A 16430-nucleotide genomic window follows, 5' to 3' on the forward strand; every position below is an offset into this window, starting at 1 on the left:
TCATCCATATCACTGAACTATACTTCTGTACCAATAAGATTTCTATAGTGTACAAGATTGCCTGTAATACTCATAAGTTATAATTGAGTTGGATGTAACAAAATTTTTAAATCGTTTTAATCAGTCAAAGGATTTGGTACCTTAATAGGAGCTAGTACCTTAACAGACAAAAGGGGTCTCAAGTGTGGCCTTCAGTTTTGTAGACTCTAGAATTTATTTTTCTAATTTTAGCAAGATATATCAGGCTGTGCTGTTATAATTTATTTAGTAAAAGTCTTAATTTATTAATTTACAAGGGGAAATTTAAAAATTGCATTTAAAATGCAGTGATAAGGCCTTTTTTTGTTTTGTTTTGTTTTGTCTACAGTGCTGCGATAGAAACGGTGGGGAAAATAGAACCAAAAGATTGTTGATTTTGCCCTCCTGGGAAGATTATTCAATCTGTTGCTTCAGCCACTCTCCCTGAAAATCTGTTTTGTAAACCAAGTTTTAAGTCAGTAGTTCAGTTGGGTGCATAAAATTACAACACATTTTCAGGTGCTCTAAATGGATATTTTTAATCACACTAGAGTAGCTATATTAGTAGCCTTCACCACTTCAGAAAGATTTCTTACTAAAATGAATGAGTTGTCTAAAACTATAATATTGTCTCCTTTGGGCAGTCTTGCATATGTACTAGCTTCTTATTCTTAAGTTGTTTGATAGTTTTAATGACAAGAGCCATGATAATTTTATGTCCAACACACAAACTACAATTATAACATTGAAATGATACCAATGGATTGTAATATACAGGTGCTATATATTACAGTCTCCTATAATGAGTCACTGCTAACATGGCAACTCATTGACTTTGGCAACATTTACTAGCCTCCATTTCAGAGGATGGCCTTTTCCTGATTTCATCTCTGACTTTTCTGGAAAATTGTTTCCCCAAATATGGACGACATGGGCTTTATGATACTTAAGAGGCAATCCCTTGGAGTAAATGATTATTTTCAAGAACGTCAACATTTTCAGGACTTGGCTATTAAATGGTTTTTACTGAGCACCCAACAAATGCACCCTTCTGCACAACCTGCATCCTTACTAGAGGCTGTCTGAAACTCTTGTCAAAATAAGCTCTAGCTTTTTTAGGGGTCAGTAGAATGAGTTTTGTCCTTCCTTTTCCTTGCCCAGTCTTTGTTCCACGTGCAATGGCTTAGCAGGCAAGCAATTGCAGTTACAGAATAGAAAGACTTGACAAAACTGAGGGTAGTCAAAGGGGGAAGGAATGGAAAGCCTGCACGTGTTAATGCTCTATGTGTGCTCTTTGTCTATCAGCGTTCTCTGAGTGTAGAATTTTCTCCATATGTTTCTTGTCAGTAGATGGTCCTTGGACTGAGGCTGAATTACGCTTACGTAGCCGCACATGGGCTTGCTTTATTTTTGCACTTGGTACTCTGTATTGTAGTTTTCCTTAATGTGTATACCCTTCATCGTCAGGCAATATGTTTTTACCCCTTAATAAGGAACCAGGGGATTCAAAACCTACCTTTTGTAGTGCTGCTGCCTAAAGTAATATTTTAAGTGTCTTTAACAAAGATAATGACACTGATATAATTATTAACAATGATATGAAAACCTTTTTACTGTAAGCTGTAATTATCCTTCTAGAACCAAATTCAACCCTTTCGTGATGGAAAGCATAAGTAAAGTATAAGAGAGAAAATATGGTCGGAGGAGTCTGACTGAGCTGAGTTCATGTTAATGGGCCTTGGACAAGCTTTCTATCTGCAGTTTGTTCACCTATAAAATGAAAAGAGTATCAGCTTTATTGGACTCTTAAAAGGGTTAGATTCTAAAGTATATGTACAATAACTAGTTCTGTGTCTTGCACTTAATAGGTGTTCCATTAATGTTTAGAGACAGTGACTGTGGTCATACTTCAGTGACCAATGTGATTTCATAGAAAAGTTCCAGAGCACATGTCAAAGATGAGAGTGAGACTGTTGGAAACATACCACCAGCAAATTCTGTTTCCTTCATTTTCTCAGGACCTCGTTTTCTCATTTTAAACTGAGGAAGTATAACTGACGTCGTTTGCACGCAAAAATAATTTCCTTCCACCGTGTGGTAGGAGTAGGGGACATGACATGTAATTTGCTTCTTCTGCCAAGCCTGGCCACACCCCTGAGTGCTGTCCTGGTAGCAGAGCTGTTGTCTTTTGTGTTGCTCACTTCCTACAACTGCGTGGTGCTAGGACAGTCAGTTAGCAAGGAACAGAAGTAGCATGTCAACCAGTATTTCTGCTTCTCTTCACCATTACTATCAATATAGTTTCAGTGATGTTCCTCTTCTTATAAAATTTACCTGCAACTATAAAATACAATTATACCAGTTGTGATCAACTGCTGTCTTTACAAACAAGTTTTGAAATCAAATATAAATATGTTTGGGAAATAAATATACAATTAACTCTCCTTAGTTTAATAATAAAAGCCAACTTTGAAAAGTGGTATTTTAAATTCACATTGTAGAATGTTTGTTCTTTAATTTTTTAAATAACATTTGCTAAACAATTGATATAAAAATTATAAACTAGGTTAATGAAAAAATAATGCTGGGGTTTTTAGGTGATCTTTTTGTATTTTTCCAAGTATAAGTTAAAACCAACATTACTCTGTCACATCTAAATTTTATTTTTGGGGTTTATCTGTTGTTTTTCCTTTTTTTTTTCCCATCATTAGAAATAGCTTTATTGGCCAAGCTTGGTGGCTCAACCTGTAATCCCAGCACTTGGGGATGCCAAGGCAGGTGGATCACTTGAGGGTTAGGAGTTAAGACCAGCCTGGCCAACACAGTGAAACGCCATCTCTACTAAAAATACAAAAATTATCTGGGTGTGGTGGCGGGTGCCCATAATACCTGATACTTGGGAGGCTGAAGCAGGAGAATCACTTGAACCCTAGAGGTGGAGGTTGCAGTGAGCTGAGATCACACCATTGCACTCCAGCTTGGGCAACAGAATGAGACTCTGTCTAAAAAAAAAATAGAAATAACTTTTTCAAGCAAAAGAGCACTGCAGGGTGCTAAAGGAATACAAATCTAGACATTTTGGTAAAAAGACTTAGAATGTCTAAGAATTTTAATTTTTATAGGTTAAAGATATCATATTTTTAGGTGAATAAATTAAATTCCTAATTTAGAAAAATATCTCCAGTAGCAATGTGGGCCATGGACTTGGGTAGAAGAGAAGACTGCAGATGAGTTATGGGAGAAGTACAATCAAGTAAGAACACTGAGATGACAATGTGCATCAGAATGGAGATGGGGGGCGGGCAGATTTGAACACATTTCATACGTACAACCAAAAGTCAGAGGTCATATTTTGAATGTCAAAGGGCACATAAACAGTTACAGTCAACACAGGGTTATCAAGAGTGGGCAGCTGAATAATCATACCTTTACTTTTAATTGTTATACCTTATTTGTGTATCTCTTTTTTTTGAAATGGCAGGCCAATTTGACACGCCAGTAAAAAAAATGCATCTAATACTGATAAACCAGTGGCAAATTACCTTGTTCCATGTGTTAATATTGCAAAATCTGTCTATAAAATGATAATGCACATTGAAGTGGTGTTGGGCAATTCAATGAACTTTTCTGAGCCTCAGTTTCTTTGTCTATAGGTATTGTGATGATTAAATGATAGCATACATGTAACATACTTAGTTCAGTTCCTGAAACGTACTAACATTTGGAAGGTGTTACATAATGAGGACCTATAACGTAAAAGACTATGTCTTATGCTTAGTGATGCAAAGTCGTGTTGGATCATACAGTCCTTCAGGAAAGAGAAGTTTTGCATGGAATCTGCCTGCCCATATGTGTGCATTATAAACCCCACCTGTGGAGATTTTCCTTAAAAGTGAACATACAAGTAAGGACTAATTAAAAATTAATCTTATTAAATGAAATTATATATACAAAGGTGTTCAAGACATTTTTATTGGGTTTTATTTTTCAAGGAGAAAATAATGTTAGAGGAGTTATGTGTGTGTTTCAGTAACACTCACTTCTGTCCTAGTGACAACGCCGAAAACTGTATGGTGTGACAAGACAGTGTCACATTAGACTAAAATAGATTTTAGCTGAAGTATAAAACAGTTAGCTATAGATCCTTGATTACAAGACATATGAAAAATCATAGTAAAAATATTCTCCTTAAAATTTTTCCCATCCATGATTTTCATTTTGTAATTACTAGAATGTAGTTGCATTTTCTTTCTTGCCATTTCCTATTTTTTACTAAAAAATGCATTTCTAATTGTCTTTCTACCAAGTCTTCATAAATTCTATTCTTAGGTAGCTAGAGTTAATGGAGTATGTGCTTCTGAAGTGGTAAAATATTTTTCATTTGCCAAAACTAATTTAAAAATTAAAATTCAAGGTTTTCACACTTTGCACTCTTTCTTTTAAAAGGAAGTATTTACAAGACAGCTTTAGCAGACTATCAAGGAACTCTCTGAAATTTGAAGTAATGAATAGTCAATTGCAGTGCAAGATAAGTAAATGCAATATTTAAAATATAAATTTTTCTAAATGAATTTTAATATAAAAAATTATATTTTGAAATCTCAGAAAAATTGCCATGTTGTATATTTAATAAATATGTTTTGGCTCGATGGCCTTGATATCAATTTTTCAGTTTAATTTAAGTAGTTAATGATATAAATTAGAATCCAGAATAGAAATGGAAACTGTAAAACAAACAAACAAACAAACAGCTCTGCTTAATTTAAATTTTTATCTACCGAATTTCATCAGAGTTCTTTGCCCAGGAGGCGCGTAGTATTTTACAAATATGGGTACTCAGTCAACATTTGTAGATTAGATAAAGCAATTTCTCTGTGATTTCAAACAGTTACTTTATCTATAATAGTTGTAGATTAGGTGCCATTTTTGTGTTTTAGGTGTCATTTATTAATTAGTGGTGAATACGAGCTAGTTAGAAAAACATAAAAACTGACCATAGGGTATCTTTTGTCTGATACAAAAAGTATTTTTATAATCACATAGTTCTGTTAAAATATGAGTCAGATCATGGAATTTTTTACTAAAAACTCGCTTCATGTTAAAGCCGTAACTCTCTTTTGATGACCTAATACCCTGTGCAGCCTTCCCTAGTCCACACATCGCCACAGCTTGAGTCTTTGACCTTGTCTCCTGCCATTCTAGTCCTTCATTCCTGTTCTAGTTTCCTGCTCCTTCTCACTGGTCCTATGTAAATTTCTCTAGAATAGGGACATCCTTATACCTCAGGGCCATTGTGCTAGCTGTCTTCTCCGCCTGAAATGTGCTTTCCTCAAATAGGTGCAAAGCTGTCTCCCTCATCACCTTTAAATCTTTATTCAAGGAATAGCTTCTCATTTCTTGATCATTAGATTTAAGAAACTGCAAGCACATTCCCCCAGAAATCTTTCTCTTCTTTATTTTTTATAACACTTAATATAACTAGACATTGTAGATTTAGAATATTAATGTTGCTGTTTTCTTACTCCCTTCATTAGAAGATAAGCTCCCCCATGGAAAGAAATTTGCTTGTTCTAGTATCATCTTTACCTCAACACCTAGAACAGATACAGAGTAGGTGCTCCTGAATATGAGAAAAACCACAACTGAAAACTACCAAAAGAAATTAATGATAGTGTGATGACATTTATTTTCATTCACTTTGAATCTGCTTGGATGAATACTAGTGTCTTTTCTTTAGTATTAACAGGGATTTAAAAACAAAGCATCCAGATGGTTAGAAATAATAATGAAAGGCATATAGAAATGTGCTTTGAGTCTGTGCCAATTTGGCAGCAACATCTGAGCAGCTCCCTCAGTCAGTATTCTTTAAAAATTCTCTGTTATCTCCCTAAATAGTCTGTGGCTGCTCCTTGAAGAAAAAAATGAAAAAGCAGTTTTTAGAATTTTGAAGATTTGTGTGTGGTATGCCTGGATATGCATTGATGTGTTTGAACCTACAGCAATTCAGTTTTTGAATAGTCATTCAGTTAAGTCTGACTGTTATTTTATCATTAATGACTTCATTGATATGCATATAAATGATCTCATTGTATTTAAAGGTCACAGTCTTCAAAAAGCAATTCTAAGGCTGTTATGTGACAGCAGTAGAAACTCTGATGCCTAAATTTGGAAATTTTCCTGTAAGTCATGATCTAAGGAAAATGTATAGATGAGGACATCATCCATTTATCAGAAATGTCTAATAGTGTGGACAACATCGAATTTTAGGAGATATTTGAAAAGATTTTACTAACAAGAGAAGAAAGGGGATGGGTTAACCAGGAAACACACTGAAGAAAAATTTCTCAATGAACTGAAAACTCTGAGTTAGAAAATTAAAAAAAAAATAGCAAGGCATGGTGGCACAAGCCTGTGGTCTCAGATACTTGGGAGACTGAGGTGGAAGGATTGCTTGAGCTCATGAGATTGAGGCTGTAGTGAGCTATGATTGGCCCACTGTACTCCATTTTGACCCTGTCTCAGAAAAAAACAAAAAAAAGAGGTTTGGGTTTTACCACATTGTAAGTCCTGTCTAATGCCAGAAAATGTGAGATAAATTAATTTTGCTCCGAAGAACACAGTGAAGAAGTTTGAGAAAAAAATTTACATTGTCCGTAAAACTTCAGCAATAAATAATATGATGTCAATTTATAGAAATAGTTTAAGAACTAAAGAAATTTTTATTTCATTCTTATATCTATAATAGGCTTTTATTTTTCAAAATAAGATATCTATTTCTTGAATTGTTGCCTTATGAAAATGGTAATTTGTCACTGTTGTCTGACACAGAACAATTATAGCAAAGTATTTGAGACACACAAAACCTGAAGTTTTTATTCAGAAAGATGCAATGAACTTTACAGTTTTCTGTACCAGTAAAAAGGCATATTGGCTGGGCAGGGTGGCTCATACCTGTAATCCCAGTAATTTGGGAGGCTGAGGCAGGTGGATCACCTGAGCTTAGGAGTTCATGACCAGCCTGGCCAATATGGTGAAACTTCGTCACTACTAAAAATACAAAAATTAGCTGGGTGTAGTGGTGAGCACCTGTTATGTCAGCCGTTAAGGAGGCTGAGGCAGAAGAATCACTTGAACCCAGGAGGCAGAAATTGCAGTGAGCCAAGTTCATGCCATTACACTCCAGTGTCGGGAAGAAGAGTAAGATTGTGTCAACACAAAGGGAGGAGAATTGAGATAACTTAAAAATGTGTCTAAGCTTAAGACAGTGCTTCCTTTAACTTATTCCTTTTATTTATTTTATATTTTATGTGCCCAAGGATATGTTAAGTGTTTTACATCAATTTTTATTACATTGAACCAATTCTGAATGATTCCTTATTTTCATATATGGAGTCTTGCTCTGTCACCCAGGTTGGAGTGCAGTGGTGCGATCTTGACTCACTGCAACCTCTGCCTCCCAGGTTCAAGCAATTCTGTCTCCGCCTCCTGAGTAGCTGGGACAACAGGCACATGCCACCACACCTGGCTAATTTTTTTTAAATTTTTAATAGAGCTGGTTTTTGCCATGTTGGCTAGACTGGTCTTGAACTCCCGACCTCAGGTGATTTCTGCCTGGCTTGGCCTCCCAAAGTACCAGGTGTGAGTCACCGTGCCCGGCCTGAATGATTGATTTCATCTACCACTTTATATGGAGGGAATTAAGGCTCAGAGCTGTAAGAAAATAAAACGGTATTTTGCTTCCTGAGCAAGAGAGAACTGTAGTTTAGAAATTTCAGAAAGTCTTCCTGAGAGCTGAAAAAAGAAGAGTAAAGAAGAATTGTATTGCTTATAAGGAGAAATGCTAGTAATGCAGGACTTTTTGCTCCTTAGTTCAGCTAAATCCAGGTTCTTGTCTCATGATCAGGAAAAATTAAGCATGTGGACACATTGAAAGCTGAGGAGGGCAGAATTTATTATGTGAAAGGAAAATACTCAGAAAAGAGGGGGGTTCTGCCCACGGCTTTTCACCTCACAAATTGAATACCAGGCCACCACACAGGAGCTGAAGAGGCCAGGCTCTCCCCCTGCATAAAGCACAAATTTCTGGTGGCTCTGCTTCATCTTTCCATTGTGCATCCAGGCCCTTAGTCTGAGCCACTCCACATTGATTTATTTCCCTACTGAGCATATGTTAATGGACAGAATTTTTCTCCGTGGCCACGTTTAAGCAAGTGCCCTGTGCACAGTGTCCTGGGCAGGTCAGAGGTTCTCCAGGGACCCTCCCTGATCTGCCTAGGCGTTTGTCTGCCTCCTACCTGCATCATTCTCCCTTTTAAAGAGGTACACAAGAGGTACTGCCATTAGAATAGGGAAGAAGACTGATCTTAACTGCTTCCTGCTGACAGGGGGCGCTGTTTGGGAAAGTGGCAGTCAGAACTCTCTCAAAGGCATATTTAAGGGTCTCTGTTAAAAGAGGCCATGTTTGGGGCTCTGGTTGCATGAGCAACTGGAGTTTGATGGGTTGAAGGTAAGAAGAGACAGACGGGATTATTAGAAGACATATATTAAAACCCAGCAAAGAGGGATGGGTAAGGGCAGCTTAAAAATCCCAAGGCTACCAGCATGCTCAGATAACTGGTGGCGATAATTATGCCTGCTAAGATTTGGTTGCATGGGGCTTGGCTTTGTTTAGCTCCCTTTATCTTATTTTCCCAAAGGAACCTCTGGGTTATAGAACCCTATTTACTCCTATCTCCTGACAGGATTTGCAGAATAATTGCACAGAATTAAAATATTGATCCAGATTATTACATTACCCATGCCTTTTGTTTATTCTGAGGTGTAGCCAGAGATTGCTGGACAGTTCACAGGAATAAGTGGGTTAATCTAAAATGCAGGCAAAAAAAAAATTGAAAACAACTAATGAGACTAGAATTTCATGACAAATGTGTGATAAGTTTTGAAACATAATTTTTCTCTCCCCAGTCCTCATTTTTGTTAAAAACAAATCATGATGGGACTGAGTTGTTTGCAAAATAGACTTCAGTTTTATACTTGACTTGTTTGCCTAAAATGCAGGAAGAATAATTATTTTTGCATAGGCTTTTAAAATTGGTTTTGATGGAATTCTGTTCCATAAGGAATGTCAGATAGGACTTTGTAAAGCCAAGCCTAGCCATGGGTTAGTACCCTCAAATACCTATGAACTGGGTAAATTCCTCTCTTCTTGAAGTTCCTAGAATATAGAGTTCTTGGCCTTATTAGCAAGTGACATTCTTTACTCATCACAGGTTAGCAACCCTGCACGAGAACTGTGTAGACAAGGTGTGAGGCCAGTTTTCCAAGGGGCTTTTATTAGCTTTGCAAGTTGAGCTTGATTCCTTAAAGGAAAGCTTACCTCTCCAGTCAAAGTCTTGGTAAAACAACCAGTTTCTCCATTTGTGTTCTCTTGCAAAAGAAAATGAATTCTTATTGCACTGATGCAAATAAACATATTTGCCATAAGTTAAGAATATTCACAGATAGTTTCTAAATTCCAGAGAAACCAGACAGAGAGAAAAATGTATGCTTCCATTTTTGTTCACGGGAGTATACTTTACTCAATAATTAAAGACTGTAAACAGTTCAAAATAAAAGTTTTCTTGACTCTGAATAACAGAACAAGGATCAGCAATGTTTCAAGCGAAAGGTAAAAAAAAAAAAACAAAAAAAAAACACATTACTTCAGTTTTTTATTAGTGCAGTCCATTCAGTTAACTCTTGTTCTGCTTGATATTTATGAACGTTTCAGCTCCTCATGAGTCCTGTATGTTTTTCCTTTATTTCAGTGTTACAATCTCCAAAGTTATCAGAAACTTGTATTTGAGAACACCTGTCACAGTTCTATAGCTGATTATAAACCATCTTTTGAAGAGGATCAAGAGAAGACAACACTTGTGTATGAATAACAAAATGACCAGGGTAGTTACAGTCAGAAATGTGATGGACAAAATGTGGTTATCTCTGTGGTTTACAATAACTTAACATAACAACCTTAATTGTGAGGGATAATATATGCTCAACATTAGAATTTAGAAATCCCATACAATTTTGGAATATATATTTACATTACTCACTAAAATATAACCAGAAGAAAATAAAACATCATTTTGGCAATCCCATGTACCTAACCATGTTAAATAATACTGTTTAGCTCTCTTCTTCTGGCTGCTCTAGGGACCTTCTGTAGCATCCAAAAGTTAGGGGTCAGGAAAGACAACGTTGAAGCTGCAATTTGATTTTGGGAAGTCTGTTAAGCGTTAGATGTTTAAAACACTTGATATTATGAAATACAATCACAGATTACCATAAGTTAGTTATTTTGTTAAAATGATGACTCAAAAATTTTAAAACAAGGCAAAAACCTCTGCTCATTAAGAGGGAGGACTTAGCTTTCCAAAAATTTGTCTCCTGTCTTCTCTTTCTTTTCCTTGGCAGTCTATTCATGAGGAAAATGAAAATCTTTCATTATTCGTTTTTGTTACATAAAAATCTTGTACAAGGGAGAGAGTCACATTTTACCCTTACGTCAGTTTACTATTAACCCCAATTTTCTAAAGAAACCTTATAGATAATTCTACCCAATCTCAACCAGTTTGACCATGAGGCAAAATTCTTAAAAACTTTTTTTAACCCATTACACATTTTGCTAAAGAGCAGATTAGTGCCTTAAGGAAACCTTGTTGTGCTTTTATGTCATTGCTCAATTTACAGAACAAAATCATGTAATCCTTTGAATTTAGTCACTGTTCATACACAGAATATCTCATGCAGTATTAAATTTAGAAAACTTCCACAACTTGTTTAAACTTTTATCTTACCTAATTTAAAACAATCATTTAACCCTAGTCAAAAATTTACTTACATTTCCATGCCTTCTTATAATCTTTTACTGAAGACACTTTTACTGTTCTTACACACCTTGCATGTAAATCTATTTTTAGTGGTCTCAGTTACATTTTATAATGGTAACTCTTAGCAATTTTTAACTTTAATGTAAAATCTAGTAAGTTCTTTTAATTATGCACTAGGCAACATAAAGTTTGATTCCTTCCAGCCTGTTCAAGGGCTTGTTTAATTCTGTATGTCCTCAGAACTTACCAAGTTGTAAAGCAGGCAACTCAAACAGTTTTCAAAGCCCAAAGAAGCAGTTTATAATCTTCAAACATTTAGCAAATCTAGTATCTGACTTGCATAATTTAGACCACCTATTTACATTCTAATGACATTTGAATTTTACCAATAATCTTTAAGACTGTTTTTATTTCTCAAAGATTAAAGCTGTATGAATTGAACTAAAAGGTATTACGGCTTTTATTTTCCCTGAAAAAAAATTTGATATAAGCACTTATTTTTCTTTAGGCCAATTAATTAGAGTGCTTTTATATAAACATCATACACATAACACTTATATAACTACACAGCCAGACAGAAGATCCAGTAGTTGTAAGATTTTTCATTTGCCAATCTCCTAATTGGATAATTGGCCTCAGGGTGGAGCCATCCAGAAACAGGGGTAACAATACCTAATAAGCAGATATAGGTGGAAGACAAAAACAGATTTCGAAAGGGATATATCTGCCTCTAATTCCTGGGGTTCCAGAAGGAAAACAGGGGTTTCTCCAAAAATGGAATACATTATATCTTTTCTGTTTTTCCCAAGAAGTCCCAAGCCATCAGAAATTATCTTGGGGTCCCTCATGAGTACATTAAGAGTGTCAAGACCAAATAGAGAAATGCAATTCAGTTGAATTTTTTTCAGAAAAACAAGATCCACTAAGAGAAAAACATAAAGGCCTTTTAAATATACCTATAGCTTGGATATCCACTTTTAAATATACCTATAGCTTGGATATCCACTTTTAATTAAGCTGAGTGTTCTTTAAGAAAATCCTTTTAAATCCCTTGTTACCCAACTTTAGCCATGCCAAATGTCCAATATTTCTGGCTTTTGAACTTTACCAAAAGTGACCTCACAGTGAAACCAACAAGTCTCAAAATGTTATGCTTTAACTGTGAGTGTATGAGGTATTTTCAAAGGGGTGGTAAGCAGCTTTTATAAAACCTAGAACCTTTAAAATAGCTCAGAGAAAGGAAGATTTACAAAAGGACACTAGAAATTATAAAGGGAGGCGAAGAGAATCAGCAAATGGTAAAAGTGACACAGATACTTACCAGAAACTACTCATTCTCTAAGCCGGGATTGAACACAGGCCGCCATTGTAAAATGGTGGAGACACAAACAGGTCACCCTCCCAAGGACATAAAACAAGATGGAGGCCTGCTGCATAGTTTGTTATTGGACAGCTTACTGGGCTGACTTGAACAGTGGGCTCATGGTGTCCTAGGTCCTTATCTCACCCTAAGGTACTCCTATTTGTGACAGAACCATATAGAAAGACTTGCAAAGCACACCAGATTGGCTATGGCTTGAGACCAAACTCATAAATCCTTTCTCATTAATCAAAGCTTTACAGAGAATATAAACTGTGATCCTTATCATTCCTTTTACTGGTTTGCACAGGGAGAGGGATGCCAAGAGTCTGACTGTTAAGAAATATTTTGCCTCTTTGCTGGCATGTCAGGCTTCTGGGTTCCCCTCCCCTGAGCTCAATTATAAGCCAACCAGTTTAAGGTTTGGGAAATTAACTTTTCAGTTTGAAGGATGCATCTGAGAGGAGTGTCCTGTAGTATGGAGACACAGTTACTCATCTGTGAAGAGAGGACCAAGGGAGAAAAGAAGGCATTTTTTTCAAAGGAGCCCCAGGACTCAGGATGCAGCAGTAAGGGGCACAGACTGAAGATGAATGGCTACTCATCTAGAAAGAGGGGAGCAAAGCATCCCTGGTTCATTTCTCTTCCTAACAAATGCCTGGGGTGCATGAGAAAGAGAAGGAAAAAGCTTCCTCTTTCCTTCTTTCATCCTTATATCCCTGAGTCCTGGTGACTGTAAGCATTCTTGGGTTCTTGCTGAATTTAAAAAGAAGAAACTGAGACCAGCACAAGAAGAGCCAATGCGAATTTATTCAGCTCCCAGGCGAGGTTCTGCGGTCCAACAGGAGGGGCCGGAGAAGTCGCATGGACTCCTCTCAGACATGGTGTTTTATAGGGAGTGGAGGCGTTTGATTGGTTGTGGGAGAGCAGGGCGTGGGCGGGGCAAGCTGCCATTGGCAGGTAGGTAGGGTTTGAATGCTATTGGGTAGCTTTACAAGATTTGAATGCTATTGGGTAGATTTACAAGACTCGACTGCTATTTGGTAGATTTACAAGACTCAACTGCTATTGGGTAGATTTACAAGACTTCTTTTGCATTTTGGCGGGGTTTTCCAATGGCTGGCTAGGTGCTGAGTGCAAAGCCTAGTGCCGAGTGCAGAAGTGGACACAGAGTAATGACGTGGTTTCCAGGCGTGGAGAGGGATGGGCGTGTCTGAGCTCCTGGAGGGAGGGGGTGTAGGCGTGTCTGAGCTCCCGGTGAGGCAACCGGCCTTACAGTGACCATGATAGGGTGCCACCGATGGGTGTCAATGTGGCTTTCACTCATGTTAACAGGAGGGCCTAGGGTGTGGAATTACCTACCCGAACACTGCCTTTCCCCTGCTATAAGTAGCCTTTGAGATCCCTAAACCTCATTTATGCCATGGATAGTTGCATGACCTCAATCCATGAAACAGGAGGTTTGGCTTAATCTGCAGGAATTAGTTAAGCTCATCTGTGGTGTGTGCCTTTTAACTACCATTGTTGTCTGCCTTGGATCCCTGAGATCCAGTTTTCTTTCCTAGGGCTTCAACCTAAAGCTTAGAATTGAATTTGGGACAAAAGAATTGCCTCCCTAGTATAAGCCAAACGCTCAGGTGAAGCTCTAAAATTGGGTCCTCTCAAACAAGGGAGGTAAAAGAGTGTCTTGTGACTTGGAGTCCTGGCCTAATAAAACACCTTTCAAGAAAAATCCTCTGGCATTGAGAAGCCTCCTGTACTCACAGGGGTGTGTTATTAGGTTGTTGCAAAAGCATTTGTGGTCTCCTCCAATCTAGGTAACAGCAAAAACTGCCACTACCTTCACACCAATCCATTAACTCCTGATCTGGTGGAGAAAAGAAAAAAACCAAAACAACACCAAAAATCCAGTTTAAGCATAGGGCAGGGAAATGCCTGGGGAAGAAACCTCTTGTTGTGATGCAAATGGCTTTCTGCAACAGGGAGAGAAACTTTTAATTGCTGTCCACTGAGCTGGACCTCTTGGCCAGGGGAGGGGAAGTATATGGGTGTATGGATGTGTGTCAGGGAACATTTGCCAGCTGGCTGCACACCTCAAGATTGCCCTGGGGCCCGGGCAGCACCTATGGCTCAGTCCCACCCTGCATGGCTGTTGGAGGCTGAATGTACATGCAGCAGTCACGACCATGTGCCCCAGCAGAGAGTGAACAGGGGATGGGGGCAGGGAGCCACTGCTTGCCTGTTTTCCTTATGTGACAGCTGTTGGGGTTGGGGTGGAACACCCCTGATATTGTAAAAGAAAAGATTGGTAACGTTACAGTCCTGAAAAAAAGAAGGAAAATGCCACAGCAAAGACTGGGTTAGACTGTGGCCAACATTCCCAAACCCGAAAGCAACAGAGGGCGTGCAGTTTCCTCTGCCTTCAGAAAAAGCCTGAGGACTGGAAGGCCCAGAAATGAAAGTGAAAGAGATTTGGGGTTCACATTTTACTCACCCTTCCTCATGTCCTCATGTAGGCTACCAAATGATGCAGGAATTTTTGTTCCTTAGTTCAGCTAAATCCGGGTACTTGTCTCACAACCAGGAAAAATTAAGCATGTGGACACATTGAAGGGTGAAGAGGGTGGAATTTATTAAGAGAAAGGGAAGCTCTTGGCAAAGAGAGGAGTACTGCATGCAGGTTTCCACCTCACAAGTTGAATACCAGCCCACCACACATGAGCTGAAGAGGCCAGGATTCTCCCCTGCTTAAGGGATGAATTTCTAGTGGCTCCACCCCATTTTTCCAGTGCACACGTGGGCCCTTAGTCAGAGCCACTCCACATTGATTTCCTTCCCTTGCTGAGCATGTGTTAAGGGATAGAATTTTTCACCATGGGCATGTTTAGACAGGCCTCCTGTGCATAATAACCTGGGCAGATTGGAGGTTCTCTGCGAATCCTCCCTTATCTGACTAGATATGTGTCTGTGTCCTGCCTCCATCATTAGATATTAAAGTTCATTTTTCCTTTTGGTTGGCTATTTTTCTAGCTTTCATCATTAAATTACAGGTGGTGATTTTAATGAGCTTCTATATGGGTTCTGAAAGGATGTGTAAAGGGCACACCCTTAGGATTTGGAAGATGTTTCCTTTAAAAGAGCAGATAAACTCCTTGCCCCATATCAGTCAGGTGGTGAGTGGAGGTATTGAAATTTAAAACACGATTGTTTTATTCTGAACTCTTTGTTTTTGTTTGTTTCTTATGTTACCAAGTTAAAATCTTGGCTTGAAAGAGCTGTTTTAAGGTATAATTATGTTCCAAAAGCAGATCCAGAGAAAAGCTTTCAGCAATTTCTAGTCCTTTGCTTCTTCTAGAAGTTCACATTTTATTACCAGCTTTTAAAACAGCGACAAGGACAACAAGGAACCATGCATGGCTTGTTAAATGCATATGAAAACGTGAAGTCATGTGGCTTCGAGGCTTCTTCTTCAAATATTATTTGGAATTATGAATTTTTAAAATGGAGATTTGTTGGGGTCCGTGAGATAGGCACGTCTGCCAGGGATCTCTTGACCAGCAAGAGGGTCTAATACCTGGAAGAGAGAGTGCGTGGAAGAAAAGAGAGATAGAGAAAGAAATGGGTCTGGAGGTCTGATAAGAGCTATGCTCAGATCAGCAATTTATTCTTTGTGCACAGATGCTTATATATGTTTTTTCATAGAGTGACTGATGTAGGTCCCATTACAAAAGTTTTATCAGGAGGGAACAGAAAATTACAAAGTAAGCATGGGAGGGGGTAGCATACAGGTTTATCTAAAGATCACTGAACCCAAAACAAACAAAAGATTCTAATCCTATTAAGATTCTTATCCTCTTATCAATGACTACAGTTACAGTAAATAACATCAAGGCGAGCGATAATTTGAGGGGTAGCATTTTTTAAGTAACATGTGAGCGAACACGGGATTTAGTGAATGCAGGTAAACAGAGTCATAAAACCAGCCCAGAACGGGAACTTCAAGAGACAATAGTCTCGTAAATAGTTACGCAGGCCTCACCCAGACATGCCATTAGCTCAGTGGATCAAGAATAGGCTTCTGCAAACTCAGGCCTCTATCACTTCCTTCTTTTTCCCTCAGCTCGACTGCCCTCAGCGGGGGGAGAATATGTCCGGGCTCTAACTCCGTAATGGTGGAGACA

At 38.0% G+C, this 16430-nt stretch overlaps 1 protein-coding gene across 10 annotated transcripts in view; it reads left to right on the top strand.

The window, feature by feature from the left end:
* The window catches only part of DGKB (diacylglycerol kinase beta), an 812604-nt gene that overhangs the window by 227129 nt on the left and 569045 nt on the right, over nucleotides 1-16430 (top strand). The gene's annotated exons all lie outside the window — the stretch shown is intronic.

The sequence above is a fragment of the Aotus nancymaae genome, unplaced genomic scaffold (assembly GCF_030222135.1).
Source record: "Aotus nancymaae isolate 86718 unplaced genomic scaffold, 86718_ANA_hifiasm-v0.15.2.pri h1tg000025l, whole genome shotgun sequence".
Taxonomy (NCBI): Eukaryota; Metazoa; Chordata; class Mammalia; order Primates; family Aotidae; genus Aotus; species Aotus nancymaae.